The 17,084-nt window shown below is 41.1% G+C and overlaps 1 long non-coding RNA gene across 2 annotated transcripts; it reads right to left on the minus strand.

Annotated features, from left to right (window-relative positions):
* Window positions 1–5,267: 5,267 nt before the first annotated feature.
* LOC136437470 (uncharacterized) lies at window positions 5,268–8,213 on the minus strand. Of its 2 annotated transcripts, none has more exons than XR_010756186.1 (3): window positions 6,885–8,213; window positions 6,234–6,343; window positions 5,268–6,062 (listed from the first exon to the last, which is right to left on the minus strand). It is a non-coding gene; the product is annotated as an uncharacterized lncRNA (long non-coding RNA). The 2 variants fall into 2 exon arrangements; XR_010756185.1 differs by having other exon boundaries at window positions 6,234–6,348.
* Between the last annotated feature and the right edge of the window lie 8,871 nt (window positions 8,214–17,084).

The raw sequence follows: 17,084 nt of genomic DNA on the forward strand, positions 1-17,084 counted from the left end.
TCAAACGATAGGACACTTGGTGGGTATTTGAGGAAATGATACTGCTTTACTTTCTCATTCATGGTTACGAAGTAATAGCTGACCAAAGTTACGCCCCCCCCACCCACCCCATACTTAAAGCATTATAGACGAAGTGCTCCGGTCTAAAATTCAATCTCTTTATTGGAATGTTCAAACTTTGCATTCAAACGATAGGACACTTGGTGGGTATTTGAGGAAATGATACTGCTTTACTTTCTCATTCATGGTTACGAAGTAATAGCTGACCAAAGTTACGCCCCCCCACCCACCCCATACTAAAAGCATTATAGACGAAGTGCTCCGGTCTAAAATTCAATCTCTTTATTGGAATTTTCAAACTTTACATTCAAACGATAGGGCACTTGGTGGGTATTTGAGGAAATGATACTGCTTTACTTTCTCATTCATGGTTACGAAGTAATAGCTGACCAAAGTTACGCCCCCCCACCCACCCCATACTAAAAGCATTATAGACGAAGTGCTCCGGTCTAAAATTCAATCTCTTTATTGGAATGTTCAAACTTTGCATTCAAACGATAGGACACTTGGTGGGTATTTGAGGAAATGATACTGCTTTACTTTCTCATTCATGGTTACGAAGTAATAGCTGACCAAAGTTACGCTCCCCCCACCCACCCCATACTAAAAGCATTATAGACGAAGTGCTCCGGTCTAAAATTCAATCTCTTTATTGGAATTTTCAAACTTTACCTTCAAACGATAGGGCACTTGGTGGGTATTTGAGGAAATGATACTGCTTTACTTTCTCATTCATGGTTACGAAGTAATAGCTGACCAAAGTTATGCCCCCCCACCCACCCCATACTTAAAGCATTATAGACGAAGTGCTCCGGTCTAAAATTCAATCTCTTTATTGGAATTTTCAAACTTTACCTTCAAACGATAGGGCACTTGGTGGGTATTTGAGGAAATGATACTGCTTTACTTTCTCATTCATGGTTACGAAGTAATAGCTGACCAAAGTTACGCCCCCCCACCCACCCCATACTTAAAGCATTATAGACGAAGTGCTCCGGTCTAAAATTCAATCTCTTTATTGGAATGTTCAAACTTTGCATTCAAACGATAGGACACTTGGTGGGTATTTGAGGAAATGATACTGCTTTACTTTCTCATTCATGGTTACGAAGTAATAGCTGACCAAAGTTACGCCCCCCCACCCACCACATACTAAAAGCATTATAGACGAAGTGCTCCGGTCTAAAATTCAATCTCTTTATTGGAATGTTCAAACTTTGCATTCAAACGATAGGACACTTGGTGGGTATTTGAGGAAATGATACTGCTTTACTTTCTCATTCATGGTTACGAAGTAATAGCTGACCAAAGTTACGCCCCCCCCCCACCCACCCCATACTTAAAGCATTATAGACGAAGTGCTCCGGTCTAAAATTCAATCTCTTTATTGGAATGTTCAAACTTTGCATTCAAACGATAGGACACTTGGTGGGTATTTGAGGAAATGATACTGCTTTACTTTCTCATTCATGGTTACGAAGTAATAGCTGACCAAAGTTACGCCCCCCACCCACCCCATACTTAAAGCATTATAGACGAAGTGCTCCGGTCTAAAATTCAATCTCTTTATTGGAATTTTCAAACTTTACATTCAAACGATAGGGCACTTGGTGGGTATTTGAGGAAATGATACTGCTTTACTTTCTCATTCATGGTTACGAAGTAATAGCTGACCAAAGTTACGCCCCCCCACCCACCCCATACTTAAAGCATTATAGACGAAGTGCTCCGGTCTAAAATTCAATCTCTTTATTGGAATTTTCAAACTTTACATTCAAACGATAGGGCACTTGGTGGGTATTTGAGGAAATGATACTGCTTTACTTTCTCATTCATGGTTACGAAGTAATAGCTGACCAAAGTTACGCTCCCCCACCCACCCCATACATAAAGCATTATTGACGAAGTGCTCCGGTCTAAAATTCAATCTCTTTATTGGAATTTTCAAACTTTACATTCAAACGATAGGGCACTTGGTGGGTATTTGAGGAAATGATACTGCTTTACTTTCTCATTCATGGTTACGAAGTAATAGCTGACCAAAGTTACGCCCCCCACCCACCCCATACTTAAAGCATTATAGACGAAGTGCTCCGGTCTAAAATTCAATCTCTTTATTGGAATTTTCAAACTTTGCATTCAAACGATAGGACACTTGGTGGATATTTGAGGAAATGATACTGCTTTACTTTCTCATTCATGGTTACGAAGTAATAGCTGACCAAAGTTACGCCCCCCCACCCACCCCATACTTAAAGCATTATTGACGAAGTGCTCCGGTCTAAAATTCAATCTCTTTATTGGAATTTTCAAACTTTGCATTCAAACGATAGGGCACTTGGTGGGTATTTGAGGAAATGATACTGCTTTACTTTCTTATTCATGGTTGCGAAGTAATAGCTGACCAAAGTTACGCCCCCCACCCACCCCATACTTAAAGCATTATAGACGAAGTGCTCCGGTCTAAAATTCAATCTCTTTATTGGAATGTTCAAACTTTGCATTCAAACGATAGGACACTTGGTGGGTATTTGAGGAAATGATACTGCTTTACTTTCTCATTCATGGTTACGAAGTAATAGCTGACCAAAGTTACGCCCCCCCACCCACCCCATACTAAAAGCATTATAGACGAAGTGCTCCGGTCTAAAATTCAATCTCTTTATTGGAATTTTCAAACTTTACATTCAAACGATAGGGCACTTGGTGGGTATTTGAGGAAATGATACTGCTTTACTTTCTCATTCATGGTTACGAAGTAATAGCTGACCAAAGTTACGCCCCCCCACCCACCCCATATTAAAAGCATTATAGACGAAGTGCTCCGGTCTAAAATTCAATCTCTTTATTGGAATGTTCAAACTTTGCATTCAAACGATAGGACACTTGGTGGGTATTTGAGGAAATGATACTGCTTTACTTTCTCATTCATGGTTACGAAGTAATAGCTGACCAAAGTTACGCTCCCCCCACCCACCCCATACTAAAAGCATTATAGACGAAGTGCTCCGGTCTAAAATTCAATCTCTTTATTGGAATTTTCAAACTTTACCTTCAAACGATAGGGCACTTGGTGGGTATTTGAGGAAATGATACTGCTTTACTTTCTCATTCATGGTTACGAAGTAATAGCTGACCAAAGTTACGCCCCCCCACCCACCCCATACTTAAAGCATTATAGACGAAGTGCTCCGGTCTAAAATTCAATCTCTTTATTGGAATGTTCAAACTTTGCATTCAAACGATAGGACACTTGGTGGGTATTTGAGGAAATGATACTGCTTTACTTTCTCATTCATGGTTACGAAGTAATAGCTGACCAAAGTTACGCCCCCCCACCCACCACATACTAAAAGCATTATAGACGAAGTGCTCCGGTCTAAAATTCAATCTCTTTATTGGAATGTTCAAACTTTGCATTCAAACGATAGGACACTTGGTGGGTATTTGAGGAAATGATACTGCTTTACTTTCTCATTCATGGTTACGAAGTAATAGCTGACCAAAGTTACGCCCCCCACCCACCCCATACTTAAAGCATTATAGACGAAGTGCTCCGGTCTAAAATTCAATCTCTTTATTGGAATGTTCAAACTTTGCATTCAAACGATAGGACACTTGGTGGGTATTTGAGGAAATGATACTGCTTTACTTTCTCATTCATGGTTACGAAGTAATAGCTGACCAAAGTTACGCCCCCCCCACCCACCCCATACTTAAAGCATTATAGACGAAGTGCTCCGGTCTAAAATTCAATCTCTTTATTGGAATGTTCAAACTTTGCATTCAAACGATAGGACACTTGGTGGGTATTTGAGGAAATGATACTGCTTTACTTTCTCATTCATGGTTACGAAGTAATAGCTGACCAAAGTTACGCCCCCCCACCCACCCCATACTAAAAGCATTATAGACGAAGTGCTCCGGTCTAAAATTCAATCTCTTTATTGGAATTTTCAAACTTTACATTCAAACGATAGGGCACTTGGTGGGTATTTGAGGAAATGATACTGCTTTACTTTCTCATTCATGGTTACGAAGTAATAGCTGACCAAAGTTACGCCCCCCCACCCACCCCATACTAAAAGCATTATAGACGAAGTGCTCCGGTCTAAAATTCAATCTCTTTATTGGAATGTTCAAACTTTGCATTCAAACGATAGGACACTTGGTGGGTATTTGAGGAAATGATACTGCTTTACTTTCTCATTCATGGTTACGAAGTAATAGCTGACCAAAGTTACGCTCCCCCCACCCACCCCATACTAAAAGCATTATAGACGAAGTGCTCCGGTCTAAAATTCAATCTCTTTATTGGAATTTTCAAACTTTACCTTCAAACGATAGGGCACTTGGTGGGTATTTGAGGAAATGATACTGCTTTACTTTCTCATTCATGGTTACGAAGTAATAGCTGACCAAAGTTACGCCCCCCCACCCACCCCATACTTAAAGCATTATAGACGAAGTGCTCCGGTCTAAAATTCAATCTCTTTATTGGAATGTTCAAACTTTGCATTCAAACGATAGGACACTTGGTGGGTATTTGAGGAAATGATACTGCTTTACTTTCTCATTCATGGTTACGAAGTAATAGCTGACCAAAGTTACGCCCCCCCACCCACCACATACTAAAAGCATTATAGACGAACACTGCACGAAATGGCCTCGTTTCCCGGCGTATACGTACCGGGATTTTTCTGTATTTTTGTCGGATACTAACGGATACTGACGGATACATGCGGATTCGTGTACCGGTATATGGAATATTTCCTGAAGAATCCGAAAGTAAGGGATTTTCGACGAATACGGAGCCGTACACTGTACGGAAATGCCACCGATCCTGACGGATACGAACAGGAATTTTTCTGTATTTTTGGCGGATACTGACGGATACATGCGGATTCGTGTAACGTATCCGACTATTTCCGCACCGGTATATGGAATATTTCCTGAAGAATCCGAAAGTAAGGGATTTTCGACGAATACGGAGCCGTACACTGTACGGAAATGCCACCGATCCTGACGGATACGAACAGGAATTTTTCTGTATTTTTGGCGGATACTGACGGATACATGCAGACTCGTGTAACGTATCCGACTATTTCCGCACCGGTATATGGAATATTTCCTGAAGAATCCGAAAGTAAGGGATTTTCGACGAATACGGAGCCGTACACTGTACGGAAATGCCACAGATCCTGACGGATGCCTACAGGGATTTTTCTGTATTTTGAAGAAAATGGTGAATACTGACGGATACAGGTGGACCCAACAACGAATCCGTAACGGATCCGACTAAGTGCTTGCATTCCTAATTTAACTATACCCAAAACATCATTTTGAATGACAGGAAGTTTGGGAAAGCCTGTATGTAACATATGTATCATTTCATATCTCAACATAATGTATTTCTAAGTTCAAAAACTATCAAATACAATACAATACGGAAGTACTCTGTGGCTAAATGATCCATTTCATTTGAGACAGGCTGAGGGACATCCACATATGCATACTCAAAGCACCACTGCATATGCAGGTTAATGTCGGTAAATTGGGGTTGTGCAAGCACAATGTTCTGAAAAATTATGAAATGTATTACAATTAACACCATCACAACATTGTGGTAATATTTACTACTGTATAGTGCCCTTGGACCAAAATTATCTACATGTTCTAAATATTCCACTAAAGTAATAAAAGCCTTATTTGTGGCCAGCTCTTCGTCTAAAAGCCATCAGATACAATTATTTCAAATACAGAGGTTGAAAATAGAAAGTAACATTATACTGTCTGAAGAACTCCCATGATGACACGCCACATTTTAAACGTAAGTAGCATATGCCGTGGAACTGCATGTGTATAATCGTCCTCTCCCCATTCTCTGACTACATCTGAGTTCACTTCTTCCATGCACTCTTGGTAAGGGACAGGCAAGGCTGATTTCTTCTGTATCTGCATGTTGGACTCAGCTTGGAGTCCATCTTGTGATGAACCAGTTCCTATATGATAAAACCAAATGATGAATAAATATCAATTCACGTATTTAAGGAACATGTCACATGATTTTGACATGGGCTCGTTTCATCACAGCAGCTACAAAAAACACGGGACAATGGATATCCATCACGCCTCTCTCAGCTAACATTGAAGTGTACCGATGATGGACTTACCAAAGGAGCCTGAGGTACTCAGCAGCTGAGCATCTGACAGTTGATTGCTTTGTTCCCAGCCAAGGTCCTCACAATATGTGCTGCATTTGTGAAGGAAGTATCTGCCGATGCTGTACTGGATATATATATATATATATATATATATAAATGGAAACAATGACAAATATTAAACATATCACATACTCGCATGTGTAAAAAAATGAATCTGGGCATCGTTGAATTGACTACGTAAAACTTACATCTATAACTTGAATATGATATTGATCAAACATGCACAGCTATAACTGAATGAAATAATCACTGAGGCACACTACTGCCTCCTTATAAGTTCTAGTTCACTATCCACAAACTGTGGGATCTTTGTGGGACAAATACTTATGACATTTTCTTCCCTTCCATATCTTTAATTATCTTTCCCTCCACTGCTTGCTATTTTGTATCTGAAACGTTAACCAGACACACATGTCTGCTGACCATTGGCAAGAATGAACAAATTGAAATTTTAAATTTCCTAGATCCTAACGCCGTAAAAGGGCAGGTCGGCTGGAGAATTCTTATGGTCATGCGAATGCGATGATATGTCAAGCCACAATAGGAGGATAACTGACGTCAAAACTAGTTAGAAACGGGAATTTTTCAATTTGTACTTACCAAAGGGCAGTCCCTCAAAATGATGAATCAACTCCCTACCAGCGTTTACAAGGGGGGAGGGGGGCGACGAATATTGCATGCACGAAGAAGACAACGTCGCAATTCCGCGCGTTTGAGTTTACACCGAATTCCCTTCGACTCTCAAGCCACTCAAAAATCACTGGTCGACCATGGTAGACTCTGGCGATGCCATGTTAAGCATAGAAGGTGATGAAACGCCGTTCTTGTCTGTGCTGTTAACCGAAAGAAAACCGTTAACGTTTGTCGCGCCCAGAAGTGTCTTGTGGGTAATTTGGATATCCGACACGAATCCGTGTTCCGTACACGTCAGGATCCGAGACAGCTCATGACTTCTAACATATTGGCAAATCTGAACTTCTAACATATTGGCAAATACATAAAAAAATGAAAGATCCGAGTAGATATTGTATCTGTACCCGAAACGTATCCAGACGTATACGGCATCAGAATTGCTAGATCTGAGGTGTTCCTGGTATTTGTCCGAATTTGCTCGGAAACGTTCCGTATCTGTACCCGAAACATATGAAGGATCCAGACGTATACGGCGCGGGAATTGTCGGATCTGAGGTGCATCGGATCCAATCGGAAACGTTCCGTATCTGCTATGATGCGCAATTCCGGGTCTGTTGGATTCGTCAGGATCTGAGATCATGCCGCGTGCCGTGCAGTGTGTATTTGTTGGTCAGGATCCGAAGCAACTACCGACAAACAATCCGAACATCTCTGCCATATTGACAAATATCTAGAAACGAAGGATCCGCGCAAATATCCTTAGGTATCCGACGCGCATCACGGATCCAGACGTATACGGCGTCGGAATTGCCGGATCTGAGGTGTACCTGGTAATTGTCTGAATTTGCTCGGAAACGTTCCGTATCTGTACCCGAAACGTATGAAGGATCCAGACGTATACGGCGCCGGAATTGTCTGATCTGAGGTGCATCGGATCCAATCGGAAACGTTCCGTATCTGCTATGATGCGCAATTCCTGATCTGCTGGATTCGTCAGGAAATGAGATCATGCCGTGCCGTGTGTATTTATTCGTCAGGATCCGAAGCAACTACCGACATACAAACAATCCGAACATTCCAAATATAAAAAAAAACGAGGGATCCGCGCAAATATCTTCGGGTATCCGAGGCACATCACGAATCCAGAAGAATACGGCGTCGGAATTGGTCGGATCTGCGGGCACTTCAGTATCCGAGCAGTGAACTGGGATTTTTCCGGATTCGCTCGGAAACGCCATGAGGCCCGATTCCGGATACGTCGGATCCGTCAGGATACGTGGCCATTTCGTGCAGTGGAAGTGCTCCGGTCTAAAATTCAATCTCTTTATTGGAATGTTCAAACTTTGCATTCAAACGATAGGACACTTGGTGGGTATTTGAGGAAATGATACTGCTTTACTTTCTCATTCATGGTTACGAAGTAATAGCTGACCAAAGTTACGCCCCCCCCCCACCCACCCCATACTTAAAGCATTATAGACGAAGTGCTCCGGTCTAAAATTCAATCTCTTTATTGGAATGTTCAAACTTTGCATTCAAACGATAGGACACTTGGTGGGTATTTGAGGAAATGATACTGCTTTACTTTCTCATTCATGGTTACGAAGTAATAGCTGACCAAAGTTACGCCCCCCACCCACCCCATACTTAAAGCATTATAGACGAAGTGCTCCGGTCTAAAATTCAATCTCATTATTGGAATTTTCAAACTTTACATTCAAACGATAGGGCACTTGGTGGGTATTTGAGGAAATGATACTGCTTTACTTTCTCATTCATGGTTACGAAGTAATAGCTGACCAAAGTTACGCCCCCCTACCCACCCCATACTTAAAGCATTATAGACGAAGTGCTCCGGTCTAAAATTCAATCTCTTTATTGGAATTTTCAAACTTTACATTCAAACGATAGGGCACTTGGTGGGTATTTGAGGAAATGATACTGCTTTACTTTCTCATTCATGGTTACGAAGTAATAGCTGACCAAAGTTACGCTCCCCCACCCACCCCATACATAAAGCATTATAGACGAAGTGCTCCGGTCTAAAATTCAATCTCTTTATTGGAATTTTCAAACTTTACATTCAAACGATAGGGCACTTGGTGGGTATTTGAGGAAATGATACTGCTTTACTTTCTCATTCATGGTTACGAAGTAATAGCTGACCAAAGTTACGCCCCCCACCCACCCCATACTTAAAGCATTATAGACGAAGTGCTCCGGTCTAAAATTCAATCTCTTTATTGGAATTTTCAAACTTTGCATTCAAACGATAGGACACTTGGTGGATATTTGAGGAAATGATACTGCTTTACTTTCTCATTCATGGTTACGAAGTAATAGCTGACCAAAGTTACGCCCCCCCACCCACCCCATACTTAAAGCATTATTGACGAAGTGCTCCGGTCTAAAATTCAATCTCTTTATTGGAATTTTCAAACTTTGCATTCAAACGATAGGGCACTTGGTGGGTATTTGAGGAAATGATACTGCTTTACTTTCTTATTCATGGTTGCGAAGTAATAGCTGACCAAAGTTACGCCCCCCACCCACCCCATACTTAAAGCATTATAGACGAAGTGCTCCGGTCTAAAATTCAATCTCTTTATTGGAATGTTCAAACTTTGCATTCAAACGATAGGACACTTGGTGGGTATTTGAGGAAATGATACTGCTTTACTTTCTCATTCATGGTTACGAAGTAATAGCTGACCAAAGTTACGCCCCCCCACCCACCCCATACTAAAAGCATTATAGACGAAGTGCTCCGGTCTAAAATTCAGTCTCTTTATTGGAATTTTCAAACTTTACATTCAAACGATAGGGCACTTGGTGGGTATTTGAGGAAATGATACTGCTTTACTTTCTCATTCATGGTTACGAAGTAATAGCTGACCAAAGTTACGCTCCCCCCACCCACCCCATACTAAAAGCATTATAGACGAAGTGCTCCGGTCTAAAATTCAATCTCTTTATTGGAATTTTCAAACTTTACCTTCAAACGATAGGGCACTTGGTGGGTATTTGAGGAAATGATACTGCTTTACTTTCTCATTCATGGTTACGAAGTAATAGCTGACCAAAGTTACGCCCCCCCACCCACCCCATACTTAAAGCATTATAGACGAAGTGCTCCGGTCTAAAATTCAATCTCTTTATTGGAATGTTCAAACTTTGCATTCAAACGATAGGACACTTGGTGGGTATTTGAGGAAATGATACTGCTTTACTTTCTCATTCATGGTTACGAAGTAATAGCTGACCAAAGTTACGCCCCCCCACCCACCCCATACTAAAAGCATTATAGACGAAGTGCTCCGGTCTAAAATTCAATCTCTTTATTGGAATTTTCAAACTTTACATTCAAACGATAGGGCACTTGGTGGGTATTTGAGGAAATGATACTGCTTTACTTTCTCATTCATGGTTACGAAGTAATAGCTGACCAAAGTTACGCCCCCCCACCCACCCCATACTAAAAGCATTATAGACGAAGTGCTCCGGTCTAAAATTCAATCTCTTTATTGGAATGTTCAAACTTTGCATTCAAACGATAGGACACTTGGTGGGTATTTGAGGAAATGATACTGCTTTACTTTCTCATTCATGGTTACGAAGTAATAGCTGACCAAAGTTACGCTCCCCCCACCCACCCCATACTAAAAGCATTATAGACGAAGTGCTCCGGTCTAAAATTCAATCTCTTTATTGGAATTTTCAAACTTTACCTTCAAACGATAGGGCACTTGGTGGGTATTTGAGGAAATGATACTGCTTTACTTTCTCATTCATGGTTACGAAGTAATAGCTGACCAAAGTTACGCCCCCCCACCCACCCCATACTTAAAGCATTATAGACGAAGTGCTCCGGTCTAAAATTCAATCTCTTTATTGGAATGTTCAAACTTTGCATTCAAACGATAGGACACTTGGTGGGTATTTGAGGAAATGATACTGCTTTACTTTCTCATTCATGGTTACGAAGAAATAGCTGACCAAAGTTACGCCCCCCCACCCACCACATACTAAAAGCATTATAGACGAATTCGAAGTGCTCCGGTCTAAAATTCAATCTCTTTATTGGAATGTTCAAACTTTGCATTCAAACGATAGGACACTTGGTGGGTATTTGAGGAAATGATACTGCTTTACTTTCTCATTCATGGTTACGAAGTAATAGCTGACCAAAGTTACGCCCCCCCCCCCACCCACCCCATACTTAAAGCATTATAGACGAAGTGCTCCGGTCTAAAATTCAATCTCTTTATTGGAATGTTCAAACTTTGCATTCAAACGATAGGACACTTGGTGGGTATTTGAGGAAATGATACTGCTTTACTTTCTCATTCATGGTTACGAAGTAAGGGCTGACCAAAGTTACGCCCCCCACCCACCCCATACTTAAAGCATTATAGACGAAGTGCTCCGGTCTAAAATTCAATCTCTTTATTGGAATTTTCAAACTTTACATTCAAACGATAGGGCACTTGGTGGGTATTTGAGGAAATGATACTGCTTTACTTTCTCATTCATGGTTACGAAGTAATAGCTGACCAAAGTTACGCCCCCCCACCCACCCCATACTTAAAGCATTATAGACGAAGTGCTCCGGTCTAAAATTCAATCTCTTTATTGGAATTTTCAAACTTTACATTCAAACGATAGGGCACTTGGTGGGTATTTGAGGAAATGATACTGCTTTACTTTCTCATTCATGGTTACGAAGTAATAGCTGACCAAAGTTACGCTCCCCCACCCACCCCATACATAAAGCATTATTGACGAAGTGCTCCGGTCTAAAATTCAATCTCTTTATTGGAATTTTCAAACTTTACATTCAAACGATAGGGCACTTGGTGGGTATTTGAGGAAATGATACTGCTTTACTTTCTCATTCATGGTTACGAAGTAATAGCTGACCAAAGTTACGCCCCCCACCCACCCCATACTTAAAGCATTATAGACGAAGTGCTCCGGTCTAAAATTCAATCTCTTTATTGGAATTTTCAAACTTTGCATTCAAACGATAGGACACTTGGTGGATATTTGAGGAAATGATACTGCTTTACTTTCTCATTCATGGTTACGAAGTAATAGCTGACCAAAGTTACGCCCCCCCACCCACCCCATACTTAAAGCATTATTGACGAAGTGCTCCGGTCTAAAATTCAATCTCTTTATTGGAATTTTCAAACTTTGCATTCAAACGATAGGGCACTTGGTGGGTATTTGAGGAAATGATACTGCTTTACTTTCTTATTCATGGTTGCGAAGTAATAGCTGACCAAAGTTACGCCCCCCACCCACCCCATACTTAAAGCATTATAGACGAAGTGCTCCGGTCTAAAATTCAATCTCTTTATTGGAATGTTCAAACTTTGCATTCAAACGATAGGACACTTGGTGGGTATTTGAGGAAATGATACTGCTTTACTTTCTCATTCATGGTTACGAAGTAATAGCTGACCAAAGTTACGCCCCCCCCACCCACCACATACTAAAAGCATTATAGACGAAGTGCTCCGGTCTAAAATTCAATCTCTTTATTGGAATGTTCAAACTTTGCATTCAAACGATAGGACACTTGGTGGGTATTTGAGGAAATGATACTGCTTTACTTTCTCATTCATGGTTACGAAGTAATAGCTGACCAAAGTTACGCCCCCCACCCACCCCATACTTAAAGCATTATAGACGAAGTGCTCCGGTCTAAAATTCAATCTCTTTATTGGAATGTTCAAACTTTGCATTCAAACGATAGGACACTTGGTGGGTATTTGAGGAAATGATACTGCTTTACTTTCTCATTCATGGTTACGAAGTAATAGCTGACCAAAGTTACGCCCCCCCCACCCACCCCATACTTAAAGCATTATAGACGAAGTGCTCCGGTCTAAAATTCAATCTCTTTATTGGAATGTTCAAACTTTGCATTCAAACGATAGGACACTTGGTGGGTATTTGAGGAAATGATACTGCTTTACTTTCTCATTCATGGTTACGAAGTAATAGCTGACCAAAGTTACGCCCCCCCACCCACCCCATACTAAAAGCATTATAGACGAAGTGCTCCGGTCTAAAATTCAATCTCTTTATTGGAATTTTCAAACTTTACATTCAAACGATAGGGCACTTGGTGGGTATTTGAGGAAATGATACTGCTTTACTTTCTCATTCATGGTTACGAAGTAATAGCTGACCAAAGTTACGCCCCCCCACCCACCCCATACTAAAAGCATTATAGACGAAGTGCTCCGGTCTAAAATTCAATCTCTTTATTGGAATGTTCAAACTTTGCATTCAAACGATAGGACACTTGGTGGGTATTTGAGGAAATGATACTGCTTTACTTTCTCATTCATGGTTACGAAGTAATAGCTGACCAAAGTTACGCTCCCCCCACCCACCCCATACTAAAAGCATTATAGACGAAGTGCTCCGGTCTAAAATTCAATCTCTTTATTGGAATTTTCAAACTTTACCTTCAAACGATAGGGCACTTGGTGGGTATTTGAGGAAATGATACTGCTTTACTTTCTCATTCATGGTTACGAAGTAATAGCTGACCAAAGTTACGCCCCCCCACCCACCCCATACTTAAAGCATTATAGACGAAGTGCTCCGGTCTAAAATTCAATCTCTTTATTGGAATGTTCAAACTTTGCATTCAAACGATAGGACACTTGGTGGGTATTTGAGGAAATGATACTGCTTTACTTTCTCATTCATGGTTACGAAGAAATAGCTGACCAAAGTTACGCCCCCCCACCCACCACATACTAAAAGCATTATAGACGAATTCGAAGTGCTCCGGTCTAAAATTCAATCTCTTTATTGGAATGTTCAAACTTTGCATTCAAACGATAGGACACTTGGTGGGTATTTGAGGAAATGATACTGCTTTACTTTCTCATTCATGGTTACGAAGTAATAGCTGACCAAAGTTACGCCCCCCCCCCCCACCCACCCCATACTTAAAGCATTATAGACGAAGTGCTCCGGTCTAAAATTCAATCTCTTTATTGGAATTTTCAAACTTTACATTCAAACGATAGGGCACTTGGTGGGTATTTGAGGAAATGATACTGCTTTACTTTCTCATTCATGGTTACGAAGTAATAGCTGACCAAAGTTACGCTCCCCCACCCACCCCATACATAAAGCATTATTGACGAAGTGCTCCGGTCTAAAATTCAATCTCTTTATTGGAATTTTCAAACTTTACATTCAAACGATAGGGCACTTGGTGGGTATTTGAGGAAATGATACTGCTTTACTTTCTCATTCATGGTTACGAAGTAATAGCTGACCAAAGTTACGCCCCCCACCCACCCCATACTTAAAGCATTATAGACGAAGTGCTCCGGTCTAAAATTCAATCTCTTTATTGGAATTTTCAAACTTTGCATTCAAACGATAGGACACTTGGTGGATATTTGAGGAAATGATACTGCTTTACTTTCTCATTCATGGTTACGAAGTAATAGCTGACCAAAGTTACGCCCCCCCACCCACCCCATACTTAAAGCATTATTGACGAAGTGCTCCGGTCTAAAATTCAATCTCTTTATTGGAATTTTCAAACTTTGCATTCAAACGATAGGGCACTTGGTGGGTATTTGAGGAAATGATACTGCTTTACTTTCTCATTCATGGTTACGAAGTAATAGCTGACCAAAGTTACGCCCCCCCACCCACCCCATACTTAAAGCATTATAGACGAAGTGCTCCGGTCTAAAATTCAATCTCTTTATTGGAATGTTCAAACTTTGCATTCAAACGATAGGACACTTGGTGGGTATTTGAGGAAATGATACTGCTTTACTTTCTCATTCATGGTTACGAAGAAATAGCTGACCAAAGTTACGCCCCCCCACCCACCACATACTAAAAGCATTATAGACGAATTCGAAGTGCTCCGGTCTAAAATTCAATCTCTTTATTGGAATGTTCAAACTTTGCATTCAAACGATAGGACACTTGGTGGGTATTTGAGGAAATGATACTGCTTTACTTTCTCATTCATGGTTACGAAGTAATAGCTGACCAAAGTTACGCCCCCCCCCCCCCACCCACCCCATACTTAAAGCATTATAGACGAAGTGCTCCGGTCTAAAATTCAATCTCTTTATTGGAATGTTCAAACTTTGCATTCAAACGATAGGACACTTGGTGGGTATTTGAGGAAATGATACTGCTTTACTTTCTCATTCATGGTTACGAAGTAATAGCTGACCAAAGTTACGCCCCCCACCCACCCCATACTTAAAGCATTATAGACGAAGTGCTCCGGTCTAAAATTCAATCTCTTTATTGGAATTTTCAAACTTTACATTCAAACGATAGGGCACTTGGTGGGTATTTGAGGAAATGATACTGCTTTACTTTCTCATTCATGGTTACGAAGTAATAGCTGACCAAAGTTACGCCCCCCCACCCACCCCATACTTAAAGCATTATAGACGAAGTGCTCCGGTCTAAAATTCAATCTCTTTATTGGAATTTTCAAACTTTACATTCAAACGATAGGGCACTTGGTGGGTATTTGAGGAAATGATACTGCTTTACTTTCTCATTCATGGTTACGAAGTAATAGCTGACCAAAGTTACGCCCCCCACCCACCCCATACTTAAAGCATTATAGACGAAGTGCTCCGGTCTAAAATTCAATCTCTTTATTGGAATTTTCAAACTTTGCATTCAAACGATAGGACACTTGGTGGATATTTGAGGAAATGATACTGCTTTACTTTCTCATTCATGGTTACGAAGTAATAGCTGACCAAAGTTACGCCCCCCCACCCACCCCATACTTAAAGCATTATTGACGAAGTGCTCCGGTCTAAAATTCAATCTCTTTATTGGAATTTTCAAACTTTGCATTCAAACGATAGGGCACTTGGTGGGTATTTGAGGAAATGATACTGCTTTACTTTCTTATTCATGGTTGCGAAGTAATAGCTGACCAAAGTTACGCCCCCCACCCACCCCATACTTAAAGCATTATAGTCCAATTGCACTGCAATCCTTGAGGGGGGTTTGGGGAATTGGCGCAGGCGCCTAGACCCCAGGATGAGAGAGGTCAAAATAAACTTGGCATTCAAACATTGAAAGCCTTTCTTGGTGGGATTATTGGTGAACTCTTGGCAAGTCTGGGGTGGGTATGACAGGCCAGACTTCATAATTTTAGAATTTGTTGACAAAAACGACCTTTCTTCATCTTTTTACCTTCTGGACCCCCGGGAGATAGTGTGATGGTCGTGAGCAGGCCTTTATAAGGCAAATGGACTGACTCAAGTGCTCTCGCTCGGGGGTGTTTCCCCGGAGACTAGCCGTATAGAATTTCTCGTAACTCTGATAGATAACAGTCTACAGAGCTGGTAAGAATTTGAGGCTGAGTTTTCTTAGTCAGAATCTTTGGTTCCTCAGATAATGACACCTAATTTCTGTTAACTTCCCCATAGGAATGCATGTATTATTGGCCCAAATTGGAATGCCCTAATTCCCCCTGAATGGAATCTGTAGAAGTGTAGGAAAGCCATTTCTGCTATTTCTATGGGGTTTTCAGTTCTGATCTACTATCTAAGCAAGGGATAGGCTTATGTTGACTCATATTTATTCATGACTTGTCCCATTTTTAGGATTTGGGGCCCTTTTCCTTACTTTTTAACCCTGCGGCCAAACTCAGTCTCCTCAGGAATTGATCCTGTATACTAGGGGGTGAACTGTAGGTGTCTACCTGCCAGGGGGTAGGTGCTGGGGGGTTGGGGGTTGGGGGATGGTTATGGAGGTAGGTGTCGGGGAATCGGGAGTGGTCCCGGACCTGGTAAACATTGTGTTTTGCCATTGTCAAGGTCATCTCTATGCCCTGGGCCTTGTATACACCTGTCCCGTGTGGTGGTCAGAGCCCCTTAGATTGACTTTTTTTTTTGCTTTGACAGGTTGCAAAGGGGAAATACAGGGTAGGACTATTGTGGGCAAAGCTCTTCTGTACTCAGGTGATCATATTTTGACTTAATTTTTCTCCTCCTGTCAATTTTCCACCTATAACCTATGAGTTTTGCCATTATAGCATATATAGCCTGACACCTGTTGAGTGATCGGGTCCCAGGGGACTGGTTCTTGTCAGAGATCTTCAATACTCAGGATTTTAATTCACTACCCTAC

The sequence above is a fragment of the Branchiostoma lanceolatum genome, chromosome 6 (assembly GCF_035083965.1).
Source record: "Branchiostoma lanceolatum isolate klBraLanc5 chromosome 6, klBraLanc5.hap2, whole genome shotgun sequence".
NCBI classification, from domain to species: Eukaryota; Metazoa; Chordata; class Leptocardii; order Amphioxiformes; family Branchiostomatidae; genus Branchiostoma; species Branchiostoma lanceolatum.